Source organism: Athene cunicularia (assembly GCF_003259725.1).
Source record: "Athene cunicularia isolate RWA chromosome 6 unlocalized genomic scaffold, athCun1 chr6_part1, whole genome shotgun sequence".
NCBI classification, from domain to species: Eukaryota; Metazoa; Chordata; class Aves; order Strigiformes; family Strigidae; genus Athene; species Athene cunicularia.
In genome coordinates, this window is record NW_020799105.1 from 19,003,362 (window position 1) to 19,018,146 (window position 14,785).

Genomic DNA, 14,785 nt, shown 5'->3' on the forward strand with positions numbered 1-14,785 from the left:
GTGCCGGGCCGTGGGCGCCCTTGATCCGCGGCACCGGGTCCCCCGTGAGCCGGGACGAAGCCGTCCCCCCCGCTCCCCCCACGGCAGCGGGTGCGCGCACGTTTACCCAGGCCCTTTGCCCGCTCGGCCTGGGACAGCTCTCCGCCCCGGCTCCACACCCTGCCCGGAACAGCGGCGGAGGCAGAGAACTGGGATTTGAGTACCGTTGGTAAAAGAATAAACAGCTGGAGAGTTGCATTATTGTTTGTGAGGATCCGAGGGAAACAACGGCATGGGAGCTCCCGTGTCCAGGGAGTTCCTGTGTCCAGCACTTCATCGCAACCTCGGAGCCACGTGAGGGCAGAGGGCTTTGACAGGGACCTCGCTGCCTTCCTCTCAGAAAAGCACAGTCCTCTGATGATCCCTGTGTGAAAAGGGAGGGGATCCAGTGATGGCCTCTATATTAAAACGGCTACCTTACCCAGTTTATCCCAAAGCTGATGCTGAGTGCACTGCAGAATTTGTTTCTGCCTTTGTTTTTTGCTGAACTTCAGCAGTGGTCAGCTGAGTGGCAGCTATCTTCAGATTTGCATGGGCAAAGGTACAGTTTATGCACCTCCCTCCCTCTTTCTTTGGCAAACATCCATCATTCACTGTGGCAGGCAGGTCAGAAAATGCAGCATTGCTGCAGACGTGGCAACGTTAGTTAGAAGTATCTGAGAAGGAAAGGAAAAAGACCTCACTACAAAGAGTTGCTCAGTCCTCCTGCCTCCTTCCTCCCAGACTGCCTCCTCTAGTCTTCTCGTCTTTACCTAGGAAACCTTTAAAACGTGAAGAGACTCCATATTGATGCTTCACAGCATTATCTGTCCTAGAGGTGGTTAATAACACGTGTAGCATCCTGGAAGGAAGCCAGGAGATCCATGTGAGCTATACCGGTGTCTCATAAGCGTGGTACGCTCATGTAAGGCAGAGGAGGCCATGCAGGGAAGTTCATAAACTACTCAGCTTATTTTGAACTAGTCAGCACAAAACCCATTTGACTGTACCAAATGCAAAGTTATATATTCATGCTCCTAGAGGTGGAGTCATATGCAAAGAATGGGAAATTATCTTGGAAAACGAAGGTTCTGTAGAGGAAGTGGGAGGCAAAGTGCAAGTAATTACATATGTGCTGCCAGTAAGGTACTGAAGCAATATAATGGGATGTACACTGACAGCAGGGAAAAGATTTCTTCCATGACACTGACAAGACCAAAATAAAGTTACTGTATCCAGTTCTTTAAAATATGGCACAGAGACATTTACCAAGAAAGCACAAGTGACAAAAAAAGCGACCAAAGGTTTGAAGAGAGTGCTTTGCAATGAGAGACCCCAAACCCTTGATCCTTTTAACTGAGCAAAAAGGAAGCAAATTATTTTATTATGTTAATTTCACAGGAGAAAATCCTCAGTACTTGAGGGCTTCTCAGCCTAGTGGAAAAGAGTCAACCAGAATCTGTGCCTGTAACCAGAAGCCGAACATAAAAGCTACAAATAAAGTCACACATCAATAAATGCCTCCATTTGAAAGAACACAGAGGTCCTATTTAGGTCCTTAGAGTTCTGGGCTGACCTCATTTTCAAGTAGCCCCCACTTTAAGTCAGAGCAGTTTTACCAGTGTTTTACTTTCTCGGGCTGCCTGTTGGCTTCCCTGTGGTTGGCTGAACCACAGGTCTCATTCCAAGCCCCTCTTCCCATTGCTCATATCACCACCCCCTCCGTTTCCAAACCAATTTCTTTCATGCAGTGCAATAGCAGGATTCGCAAAAGAGTCATTGTAAGGTTGCTTATCCCTGCCCTGTGCCAAGACACCGGACATCTTCATCTTGCAACAATGTTCTGTCTGTTGTATGCAGACAGAACAGGGCATAAAATCCCTTTGATATCTGCATAGACAGTACGCTGATTCTTCTCTTATTTATTTATTCAAATTAAAGTATTAGGACTCTGGCAGAATAATTCCCTTTCATAATTTGTATATTATGGCTGCATCATTGTTCTTATTGTTATTCTTCACTTAGACCTACATCAAGTTACAATAACTGGAAAAGTAAACAAGGATGTCCTGGTTGCAGACCCTTGTGGTTGCAATAGTAGGATGGGTGCCACTACAACATTATTCCTCAAAGATATTAAATAATTGTTAATCAAGTGTTGCTTTTCTTTTTCTAAGTTATCAGACAACAGAAAAATTAACTCCATTACTAAATTTGCTGATGGATCCCCCTATGCTCTAAGGATTTAACATCCCCAGAAATGTTTCCCTGGATCGTGAATTCAGTTCATTGTTTCAGGGTTATTTTAAATAATTTTTAATAAGTTAGTCAGTAATGCCTATTTCTATGTAATATAGTGTCTACATAACCAATGCCATAAACTGTGAGGATCATAAAAGGCCTCAGCGGGCAATACAAGCATCCAACATGGGATTTCACAATGTTTAAATGGGAACAAGGTAGCAATTTCTTCCTCTATCAAGGCAAAAGTAACATTCTGCTTTGAACATACATAACCAGTTTCTAGTGACAGCATTTCAAGAATACTATTTCTTCATTGTTAAATGGAAAAACTAAGACCAGTGTGTCTGAAAACTTGTCCAGTACGCAGTCAGTACCAGTGTTGGGGAAAAAAAATCAGATATTGAGTCACATTCCACTGGACATGACATGTAATGGATAATCCATGTCCTTTTGGAGATAAAAATGCAGATGGATTCACCATATCTTTAGGTTCCGCCCACATGTGCCTGTTATTTCAGGACCAGGAATAACTTCATCACAGACTGTTCAAAGTTTTGAGATTCAAAAATTATACTTGGTAGGACAATGGAAGAAAGGCAGGATGGGGAAGGCTGGAAGAGCTGTAGAAAGTGGGATTGAAATTCAGCTCTTGCCAAGTGGAAAAGTGATTTCAGCTGGGTATCATTCTGCACAATGCACTGTTATGCTACATAGAAACAGTGATAATCAAATGCATCAGTAAAATAAATGCATCGTTCCTGGAAGTTTGAGTAAATTAAAGTAATATGTGGCTGTGAAAAAAGACAAAATCTGGAATATAAGTAAGTACATGAGACATGCTGTGGTTTTTTCCTGCTGTGCTTGACTGGGGAGACATCAGGCAGAAGAACATGCCAGCTCCTACTACTACATGTCAAATAGAAACACAGACCTGTCAGGGAGAGTCTGCAGAGAGCCTGTGATGAGAGCAATCAGTTCCAAATGTAACCTGGGCCTGTGAGAATCAAAAAAAGGTGTATTTGGGGGGATTGTTCCCTGTAGGGAAAACCCAGGGAAAGAATGATGAAGTCTTAATATCAGTAAAGGACTATCACAAAGTTGTTGATAAGATGTTTTCAGTAACCATTGGGTTGGAGAATTAGTGCAGGGTTTAAACTGTAAGAGGGGAGACAGGTTGGGTATTAGTAAAGATTTTATTAGTGGAAGCACTGAAATGGGCTACAAGGAAGAGGGAAGATGAAATCTTCAAAAGTTTCTGACAGGTCTAGGTGACCTGTGAGGGTCTGCCCTCCTGATAATCTGTGTAGATGACATGACTGAGAGCAAATTACTACTCCCACTCCTCTCTGCCTCCAGTTCTCATCACCCATACCAATGCCAACTTGATAAGAGGCCTCCCCTGCCACATTTCCAACTCTGCAGGCAATCTCATATCTCCAGACAGGTCTACATATACCCAGGAGCTGGTAATGGATTCTGACTAAGCTCTAAGAAGGATGAGAGAGAAAACTAGAGCTGAATGGCAATATGTCTTCCCTGCTGAATCTCTCAACATAGTAATGCAAACCAGATACTTGGAAGAGTTTGCAGAGCCCTGTGTTTTGAGGGATGATTCAGTCTTCCCATATTTCTGCTCCCACCCCCTGTTGTTCACAGATTATTAAGTTTATAAGCTTTATTGGAAATAACACTGACACATTTGTTCAAACCCTTTAGTTGTCGATATTCTGCTTACAACAGGACAGATTTATTCTTTACATCTGCTGCTCCTGAGCAACAAACATGGGCTCACTAGTGGAAATTGGGTATGGCCATGGTTCTGCAGCTCCTGGAGGGAATGAAGAGAGGCACGGATGAACAAAAGGTCACAACCTAGATCCAGCGTCCAGGGCAGCGTCTCTGAGCAACAGTAGTGGAAGGCAGCAGCTCCAAGTGTTGTCTTTGAAAAAAAGTGTGGCTGCTGTCCTTCTGTTCGCCTCTCTGGCTCTGCGCTCTGCCTCTCAGCTGCTGGCAGCTGCCCATGGAGTGCAGCTCAGCCCCGCTGTGCTCCTACGGTCAGTTCTTCTGTAGGATTTCCAGAAGGAGGGTTGGTGCCGATATGCAAATGAAAGAGCAGGTGATAATCAAGATCACCTCAAACCCTTGCAAACAAACTAGTCATAAGCCTGCCCCTAACCCTGCTGATCTAAGAACAGAGCAGGTCTTATGTCCATATCCAGAGAGAATAGGAGGCGCAGTGCCCAAGAGCTGGGTACTTTCGAAACAGTGATGTCATTCCCGGAGAGGCGATTTCTTATGTGAACTCTCCTAATCACAAGTTAGTTTGGGACCTTCATTGCTCATAATTTCTTCCTGGTACTATCAGCTTTTGCTAATTTTTCAGGATGCATTTCCTCACCATCTTTATTAATTTTTCCAACTGTTCATTTTACTGATTGTAGCTTTTGACCAACATGTTCCTACTGATGACATACTTAATGTATATGTACATGTCTATCTTTTCACCAGGGCTGTCCCCCGTCTGTTTAAGCTGTGTGCAGACAAACAATACAAATACTTGTTTACTTGTGAAAACTTTTATTATTTATATTGCTTGTTAAAACTTACATAGCATACCTGCACTTTTTGTGACCAGAGATATTCAGTATCCTCACAAACATAATGAAGATGAACAAACACTAAAGGGGAAAAAAAAAGTACATAAAGCATTCAGAATTTGCCTAAGATCAATATTCAGTATCAGAGTGGCTTCAGTGGCTTCTTGTGAGAGGTCTTCGTAAAATAACATCCGTCCTCATCAAAACATAACCAGTGCACAGGGTGGAATAATTATAAGGAGCTACTGAAATAGTCAAAAATTAAAGGAATTATTGTTTTTACACCAGAGACATTCCTTTGTGGTACCTACAGGAATAGATGCTGAGGTAAGAAAAGATTTTCATAGCAGACAGCATGAAGGGAACCATGCAGTTGGGGCCATATCAAACTGTAAGAGAAAAACAAATAACAAAGAGCTCAGAGGTACAGTGGGTGAGAATCTGGCTGGTAGTCTCAATTTCACAGTAGCCAACAACCATATAAAATAGGATAATTATATAGAAAATGGAAGAGAAAGAAAAATTCTGAAAGGTTTAACTTGCTTTGTTTTCCCTTTGGGATAGATCTTGGTGAGATGTGGACACCTCGTGTTGTTTTCACTAATGTTTTCACTTGAAGGTGATGAAAATGAGCAGTTCCCAACATGTATGTGTCACTCAGACAGTTGTAGCTGTGCAGAATCTTACTAATAATTACTTGCATATCATTTTTGCAATTTTTTTTTTCATGGTTAAGAACATGCTTTATGCCTGTCCTCCTCTCAGATGGGTCTTTGATGAATATCCACACAGATGGACTTTGCAAGTTGAAAATAGCACAGAATGACACACTGAAGCAAATTATAGTGATTATTCACATAACTCCTAAATTCATAGAATCTAGAGTGAAGAGGTAGGAATTGGAAACAATTGTCATGTGAATGAATGATTTTGGCCTGGAATCATCTAAAGACGGTAGATTGTGAACCTTATCTATTCATCCTTATATTCTATGCATTTTTTTCTCAAGAATTAGCAATTTAACAGAACACCGGACATAATTGTACATGCAGAAATGAAGAGTGTGGTACCATATCAAATAGGTGCTACAATCAGGAATTCAATGTAGTTGTTTTTCATGCTACAATGTCATATTTCTCTTCTACATTTGGGCTAAAAGTTACACAGACCTTTTAATGGTCACAAAGACAATCTTACCTCTCATATGTAAATAAAACCTCAACATGACCGCTAACAAACAGCAAAGCAGGGAGCAGCAAACGTCCTCGGCTGGGAGAGAAGGCCGTTCTCTTCTGAAGCAGTGGCATCCACCAGTTCCTGCCTAAATTAACCCTTGAGGATTCATCATCCTCCTGTTGAGGAGAGTTTCCTCCTGGAAACAATGATGACTACTGGCTGAAGGTACCCTCGGGGCATGACTACAGCCATATGTTTACCACTTTCAGAGCAGACTTATTTTGAGTGAGGGGAAGGGGGGACAAGGAAGAATAAATTACATAATCACTGCACAGATAAACAAGTATTAAAAACTAAAAAAAAAAAAAAATGGCAATAGCTATTTGAGTATATAATTAAAACGATGAATAAAACTAAGCAGCTTATCTGCTGAAGTAATGTATATTTTTCCATCAAACCAATCAGTGCTGAATAATGACTAGCATAATATATCTGGGTAAATATAAGCACTTCTTGTTTCCCTAAGATGACAACTAACTAATCAACACACATTCAAACTGGAGTATGAGTATGATTAAAAATAAAAAAAAAACTCAGATAATATGGATTCATTTGAAAAACTTAACTATTTGGTTGGAGGCACTGGTATGATCTTTGCTAGTTGTCTCCATCTAGGATGGCAAACATATCTATCTACACAGAAAAAGGGCACAAACTGATTGGAGGATAAATCAGAAGAAGATTAAGTATTTAGCATGGCATTTAAAAATACTCTAATTATACCGTCATTAGCCACCCTGCATATCAAATTTGCAACTATAAAATATAACTAGGCAAATTGTATCTACCCGCCCTTCATAGCAGTACAGCATACTTTGCGGGTGCTCACCTTTTATAATTTGGTTGAAATAGGTGCTTCCTCTCTCTGCAAGCACAGACAGGTGGTGGGTTTCACCTGCTGAGATGGGAATACCTGCCAGCACGTGCAAGGACACATATTTAGAGATAACAAATAGCTCAGAAGTGATTCACTATGTTCCTACCAGAAAAAAAAAAAAAAAATGAGATATCCTTTGCTTCCAGATTGGCAGGGACAAATATGCTCTTGGAAAGCTAACTGAGTCGCTCTCCAGACCTCTTTTCTGAGGTGAGGGACCCTGTTTCACCAGTATCACACTGGAGAGGCTGTGTGTCTGGTTTATTCTGTAGCTCTTTGGATAAAATGGGCTGCCAGAGCAGAGAAGAGGGTTTGTATGTGAATATCCTTGCAAGAAACATTTTCAGCTGTCCTGTTTCTCCTTAGAAAATACCTTACTATGTTCACTCTCCTTCACCAGCTTCATTGCCCTCCTCTGCACTTGCTCCAGCACCTCGTTATCCCTCTCATATTGAGATGCCCAAAACCGGACACAGTACTCAAGGTGTGACCTCACCAGTGCAGAGCACAGGGGAACTATCACCTCCCTACTTCTGCTGGTGACTTGAACCATTCTGTGAAACTTGAACCATTCTGTGAAAGAAACTGCCTCCACGGATACCTCTGGTCAGATGCTCTCTCTTCTATGGTATTCTGCAAAGAGGGGAGGTGAGCTGGTAAGACTACACATGAACGTATCTTCTTGAAAGAGAATCTGCGGATCCCCACTACAAAAGATTTTACTCCACACAGTCTTACCAGCACTCTGGAAATTTCATAAATTGCCTGTTAACAGGTACCTGATCTGCATGTTCCTCATCTGCAAATACTTTAACGGCATTTACTCCCAATAGTCCCTATACTGATGATTTTAAACAGTTGCAGTGTGTTACGCAACGATAAATGACAATAGCAGTCTTTTTTTTTTTTTTTTTTTTTCCTCACAGGGAAGAAGGGATGACCTACCAGATTGGGTGAAAAAAAAAAAAAAAAAAGCTTAGCCATCTAAGATCAAGTATCTCTGTGCTCATAATTTCATTATGAAACATGGAAATAATCAGGTTTTGGTGTGGGCAGATGTTTGTCATGGGAGAAGAGAATCCTTGGTGTTTCCTGGAGCTCACAGTGCTACTTTAGACCTTGTTATCTGATTAACAACTAACATCATTTCAAACTAAATAAGAGAATCAGTTGGAAACTTAAGTATGTTACTATTCAACAATCAAGGTCTCTTGGTACTGCCCATAAGCATGTTAATAAACCATTCATTATGCATAACTTCTGAATTCAATACCACTGTTATTTTGCCTACAACTTTATTATGCTGCTCTGTAAAGTTGCCTTCATAATTAATTTCTACAGGAAAGGCAATTCATTTTACTTATATTAAGCAATTTTGCAGCTTATGAGAAATAACCCATTGACCTGTGTCCTCAACACACTTTCCATCAAGTATTTATGTGCAACTGGAGCCACTTTGTCTGTCTGTCTCTCTCCCTCTCAGTTGACTTTGCATACGGCTCAACAGCAGTTTATGCTTTTGTTGCTGTTGCAAATTTGTCCATTTTCTGGTGCTCGCACTACCTCTATAATTAGGGTCAGATGCTAGTTCCTTGAATTAAAGGGCATTTGGGCTCTCCTTCCAACAAGCCCTTCTACTCCCTTCTTGCAAAACAAAGCTGTCACATGCATTCTTTAGATGGTGTTGGATTACATCACGGGATTTGACCACACTTGCTACACTAAGATAACTATGCCAGGTATTTTGCTGATAAAAATCACCATGGCATTATTGCATGCCGTGAAGCTCTATCAATTCCTGCCAGTAGAAAACTGGGCTCTTTGTAAGAATTTAAGGACAGAAACCAAGCTCAAAGTTGCCATAAGGGTACTTATGAGGTTAACCAGCATTTCTGGAAGTCCACCAACAAAGCAGAAGTAAAGAGACCAAGGACTAAGCAAATTTAATTCCATAAAAATATCAAATAAACTTTCTCGCACTTGCCCAGCTCTTCATTATCAGGTAACAAAAAAATATCTCCTTTGCAACACTCTATGTTTTGCTGACCTGCTGTACCACAGGGCAGCTCCTACAGCTCACTCAAGCACTGTTACTGGCAATACTATAAACAGAGATCAAGAAATTGTGTAATGAACCTTGCACTAGAAATTCCAAGAAGTACATAAAGGGCTGCTTAGGAGAGAGAAAAAACTGTTCACAGAGGAGTTTTACTGGGACTGAATTTGGCCCAAAGCATTTGTTAACATTGAAGAGGACTCCCTGCTCTTGGAGCCTACGCACAGCAACTCACTTCTGCAAGCCCTCGGCCACCCAGATGAGCTCGCTGCATGGGTCAGCTGGAGCTGGGGCTTGTCCTGCAGCTTCTCAGTGTTACGCGACCTTTTAAAATGTACAGCAAGAGGTTGTTGTAAGTTCCCACAGGACTCTGAAGCAGAATCACAGACAGTGAAAACAGAAGGGCCTTGTGGGTCAGTGCACCCACCAGTGCTCACCTAGCCAGGCCCCCAAGAAGAGCTTTAGCCAACAAACCACTCCACTGTGTCTTCCCTAATGAAACAGGCCATACAAGAACTCCATAGAGTGAACCCTAGGGATAAGAAATTAGTTTTCAGTAACCACCTTGACTTTAAAATTATTCTTGATTCACCCCATTTTAACAAAGTGAAGTTTACTCTATTCCTTAGATGAGAATATATACTATTTCTGTCACCAGAAGTGGTATATATCATATTGTCAACCTGCCAGTGCTTTTTATTTGTATACTGATTCTATATTAAGGCTTGTTAGTTGAAGTAGATAGCAAATCACACATTAACCACATCTCTGGGTCCAACCAGAAGATCATTTTGGGGATTAATAGCATTCTTTTTCATTCCCTTCTGTCACGTTCCAAATATCAAGCATATGTTTGTATGTTATATAAAATAAAATACCACAAAACTATGTGAAAATACTGCTTTAACGGAAAAAAATTGAAGTCTTAGAGAAAAAAAAAACAAAACTATTCACTACATTGTACAAAACCAGTACAATGCCACAATCTAATAAATCAGAGTGTTCTCACAAGGTGAGTTGTTTTATCAGTTGAGTGCTTGAAATGCTATCTAATGTCTCTGTGGAAATGGCTGAAAGAAACAGCAGATGTCTCAGATTTTTGCCTTTCATATCTTATTAAAATCAAGAGAAGATGGAAAGGCAAACAAAGGGTTACTCATCATTTTTCTCTCCCTGGAAGAAGTTCCTATGAATACCACCTACAAGAAGAGGGAGTGATAACTGAAAGACAAAAAGCAATTTAGGTAACGATGAGCATTAATAAACCAAAACGTTCATCAAGAACACTATTCCCAAGGATAAAAGGTAGAAAAGAGCCAAGAAATTCTGCAAGCCGCTCATCTGAATAGTGTAGCAGTGCCACTGCAGCCTTTAGCATAGCCATTTTATATTATTCCTCACCAAATGCATTCAGATGAGAAACCCCGAATGAGATGCTTGTGATCTGATTTGTGCTGGATACTTTTGACTTCACTCTCTCATTAAGACTTGCAGCTCTGACCTCTAAGCCCCATCCCTGCTCTGCAGGGACTGAAAAGCTGTTACCTAAGTAAGGCTCAAGCAACTTTGAGCAGCTAGCTCAATGTTTACAGCAAAGCTTTCCACTGCCATCTTTTAAGATGTCTGCATCTCTACCTTCAGCAGTCCCCTGCACTGCCTTGTATGTGAAACAGCAACATTTGCCATTGTTGATTATCTGCTAAACAACAAGAAATATTAAAATCTGCTTCACATTGCTATGGTAGCCACTTACATTTTGTGCTAAAAGCCAAAGCAAACACCCAACCCTTTATTATTTTCTCCTCTGTTCCTGGAGGAAGACAGATACATAATTTGCATTGGCTATACAAAGCATCACTTGATAAGATGAAAACACTTAGAGAAAATTCATATGCAAAGGGTGACCCAAGCAGTATTTCTGAGCCCTTATTTCAGCTCTGGGAAGAGGGAGCGAGCGCACTCTGGGGATCAGACCTTCAACCAACGCCCTGTGTGCGTGTCACTGTGTATTTGGTGTCACAGCCCACCAGAATGGCTGGTGGTTGCCGGCAGTGCCCTGCGACGCTGCCTGCGCTGCCCACTGCACCGCTCACACTGTGGCTCCCTGAGGATGCTTTTCCCACCACTCCCACATCTCCCTAGGCAAAGGGCCAAGTATTAAACTCCGAATCATCCCAGGCTGCGTACAGCAATGCTCGACAAAACATTAGAGAAAAGGTGACAGAGTGAAAAGGTGCAGGAGATCAGACTGTTCTGCAGTATAAGCCACTTAACGAAGATGTGCAGAAATCCAGCTGAGACACTTAAAAAATAAAATAAGAATCCTGCTTTTGCTTTTCTGAGCTGAAACTCTGTAGAGGACTTCACACAGAATAGGTTAGCTTTGATCTTAAAGATGTTACACTTCAAATAAACTGAAGAGACAATGTTTCTTTCCTTAGTTGTTTTCATTTCAGGCCTCAATACCAAGCTGTTGACAGTGATGGGCTGTGCCAATGCTAAATGTCACTGAAAAGAGACCAAAAAAAAGTCTTTAAACCAGTGAAGGATCTCCTATCGAATGCCAAAGGCTACAGGCACTGAAAAAGGTTTGGTGGGTAGTCTAGGTGAACATGTCTTTAAAGAAGGCTGTCCTCAATTAGCAGGCTATAGAACAATTAAAAAAATATATATAATTGACTAATTTTTGAATACTCCCTACAAAGATGCAGCACTGTGTATTTATATACAAAGGCATGGGTATCAAAACACTTCTGTACCTACTGTAAAAGGTTTCAGACTAACCGTAAAGCAGGTCTAGTGTCACATACATGTCATTATAAGGAATGGTTTGGTTCTGTTTATAGTGTGACCAAAAATATGATGATACATACTAAAGAATTCAACGGCAAGTTTCTGGCTAAAGCCAAATTTTGGGATTGTTTCAGCAGTTACATTGGCACTGATTTTGTGTACCTTAAGGAAAAAAAAAAAAACCAAAAACAAAACAAAACAAAACAAACAAACAAAAAAAAAACACAACAAAATTTATTGCCACTTAGTTGGGAAGCTGTAGCACCTCATCACCTTATGGAAGCTCTAAAAACCCAGGCAGGGATCCCTATGGTGGCCAAGAGACCTCTTGGCCACAAAGTATGGTTTTGCCAAAGCAGAAGGCTGGGAGAAAGGGGGCAGAGGCATCCTGGAGAGGGTGACCTCTACACCACCTGAGCTGGAGCAACCTAGAGATGGGCAGTGACAGCCTTTTTGCCTCAGGAGGATGAGGGGAAGGACGTGCTGAGAGGAGATGGCATACACTGAGGATGTGGTAAAAGGAAGAGATGGAGTGGGTGGGAGCAAGAGTCACTTACAGAGGGGGGTATGGAAAGAGGATGGAAGAGTGCCTTGGAAAACAGGTGACCTGTGGGTAAAGAAGGGTCAATGGGGTCTGTAATACTGGGGCCCATTGTCCAGCTGGAGTTGACCTCATTATTTCCAAGCATCATATTACTCCCTGGCCCCCCAGCTGATGATGGGGCCCACCGGCAAAGTGTCTCCATCACCTCCGGTGAGGTGTCCACACTGCAGTGAGCCCCCTCCTCTGGCTACCAACCCCTCCAGACAGCAGCTCGGACAAACTCATCCTCAGTGATCATTCATGTGGGGAGGAAGATCAGGACTATTCCTACCTGCCTCCTGTCCCTCCTCCCCCTAGGTTTTAATATGATAAAATTTGGGATTAAAAATTAGCATCCAGAAATAAAACATAAAGCACTACCCAGCTGTGAAGCACTTGCAAGTCTGTCCCCACAGCAAGCCTGGCTTGTCTTGCCTTATCTGTACTCTTGAGGATGCAGTCTTTGGGTACGTGATCACATAATCATTTTCCCTGTGGGACCCATCTTATTCCTTCCACTGCCACTATTAATAGTAGCCCTGCCCATCTTGTTGCAGGAGCTGGAAGATGTACAACTAAATGCCAGAGCCTGTTAAAGGTAGTTAAGGCATGATTCTGTTAAAACAGTAGTTATTTTTTTGAAAGTTAGGATTACTGTTTGTGTTATCTTATATTGTTTAACAGTTTGATTCCATTATCTACACTGAAAAGCTACTACTAGCTTTTCTTTTTTTTTTTTTTTTTTTCCCACTGTAATTTGGGGAGTCAAGGCCTAGTGTTAGGCCTGGGTTTGTCGCACAAGGTAAAAACTTCTTTCCTCTCGGTGGTGAGGAGTTGTGTGTATGGATTAAAAACAAGACCTTTGAGTAAATCAGGCGTTACAGTTATTCTCACACTTTTTGAAGAAAAGCATGCCAGCTCAAGAAATCATAAGTAGAATAAAAGAGTACCACTCCTCACTGCTTACAGAAACCTTGTCCTGCTTTCCAACACATTCAGAAGAAACATCAGAAGGCAGCTTATTTCTACAAGAGCCACTTGAGCCTGAGCGTGGCACCACGGTGCCCTGATGTGAAAGAGCTACATTTGAGTGCTGAAGCCACAGCATCAGCTAAGCAGGTGACGCCCCTTGTGTACAGTAACGAATGGTCCCACTTTCTGCTGCTGGCTACCCTGCAAAAGCACTCTCTAGAAGAGTGCTCCATACTCTTCTGTATATCTTGATCCACCACTTCAACACATTTTCATCCTCCATTTAGGTTTCCCGATACTTACATGAGATACCCTCAAACTTAGTACTCAGGCAGATTGCCTTCCCAAAGTCTTTGACTCTGAGTCACACAAGGGTAGCCAGAGCAGTGCAATGGCCATGTTCCCTCTTATTTTTGAAGTACCTTACATCTGGACCAGATCATTTGCAAAGTCGTCACTGCAGAAGAACCCTGCAGAAAAAGTAATCCCTGTCCTGAGAAGTCTGGTCAGCTCGTTAATACTGGTGAAACTGCTCTGATGTCTGCCAGGAAGAAAACACCATAACTCCTGTGTGACTTCTCTTCCTGGGGCTTTTAGATCTGGTGCATCCAGTTAAAGAAAAGCCTTAAATACTGCAATTCTCAGAAAAAGCTGAGCGCTTATCAACCCAAAGTCAGCTAAGGCCTCTAGGTGGTATTATAAGACAAACACAAAATAACTACCCTTTTGAGGATGGTAAGTTAGGCACTCAACTTTGCAAAGAAAAGATTTGGGTCTGAGTGCTCTAAACAAAGGCTCTAATCTTGACAATTCTTTACTGGAGCAGGAATTCACAGCAGCAGGTGCTGGAGGAAGGAAGGGAAGAGGGGACGCTGCGAAGGGGGCATTAACCCTGCTATTAGCCCAGGCTGCTGTAACATGCATTCCTGTCTCACGGCAGGATTACAGCTACAAGTCTGGGCAGCTCCATCCCCTCCAGAAAGGGGAAGATACAGAGCTACTTCATTCTCTGCTGTCACTGAAATCAGGTTGCCCATGCCTATGGCACTGCTCATGTGAGACTACTGAGGCGGGAGAGTCATCCCTATGGTTTGTGCAATACCACCAGCTCCAAGATGTTTACAGACTAGCTGTTGAAATAGGTGTAGTATGGCTTTGTACATGTCACACCAGCACTACCATCTTGGCTCTGGGTCCCCCCACCAAATGACCTACAGCCACACCAGCTTATGAAGAAACCGCTTTCCTCTCCACCAAATACATACATAAGCCTCTGAGCTGCTCTGCAGGCAGCAGAAGAGCCAAGAACAGTCAGTCTTTATTGAACAGCAGATTTCTTTGGAACAAATGCTTGGCAAAAAAATACTTTTACATTTTTACTTCCTACAGTGCCTCAAGAATTATACCTG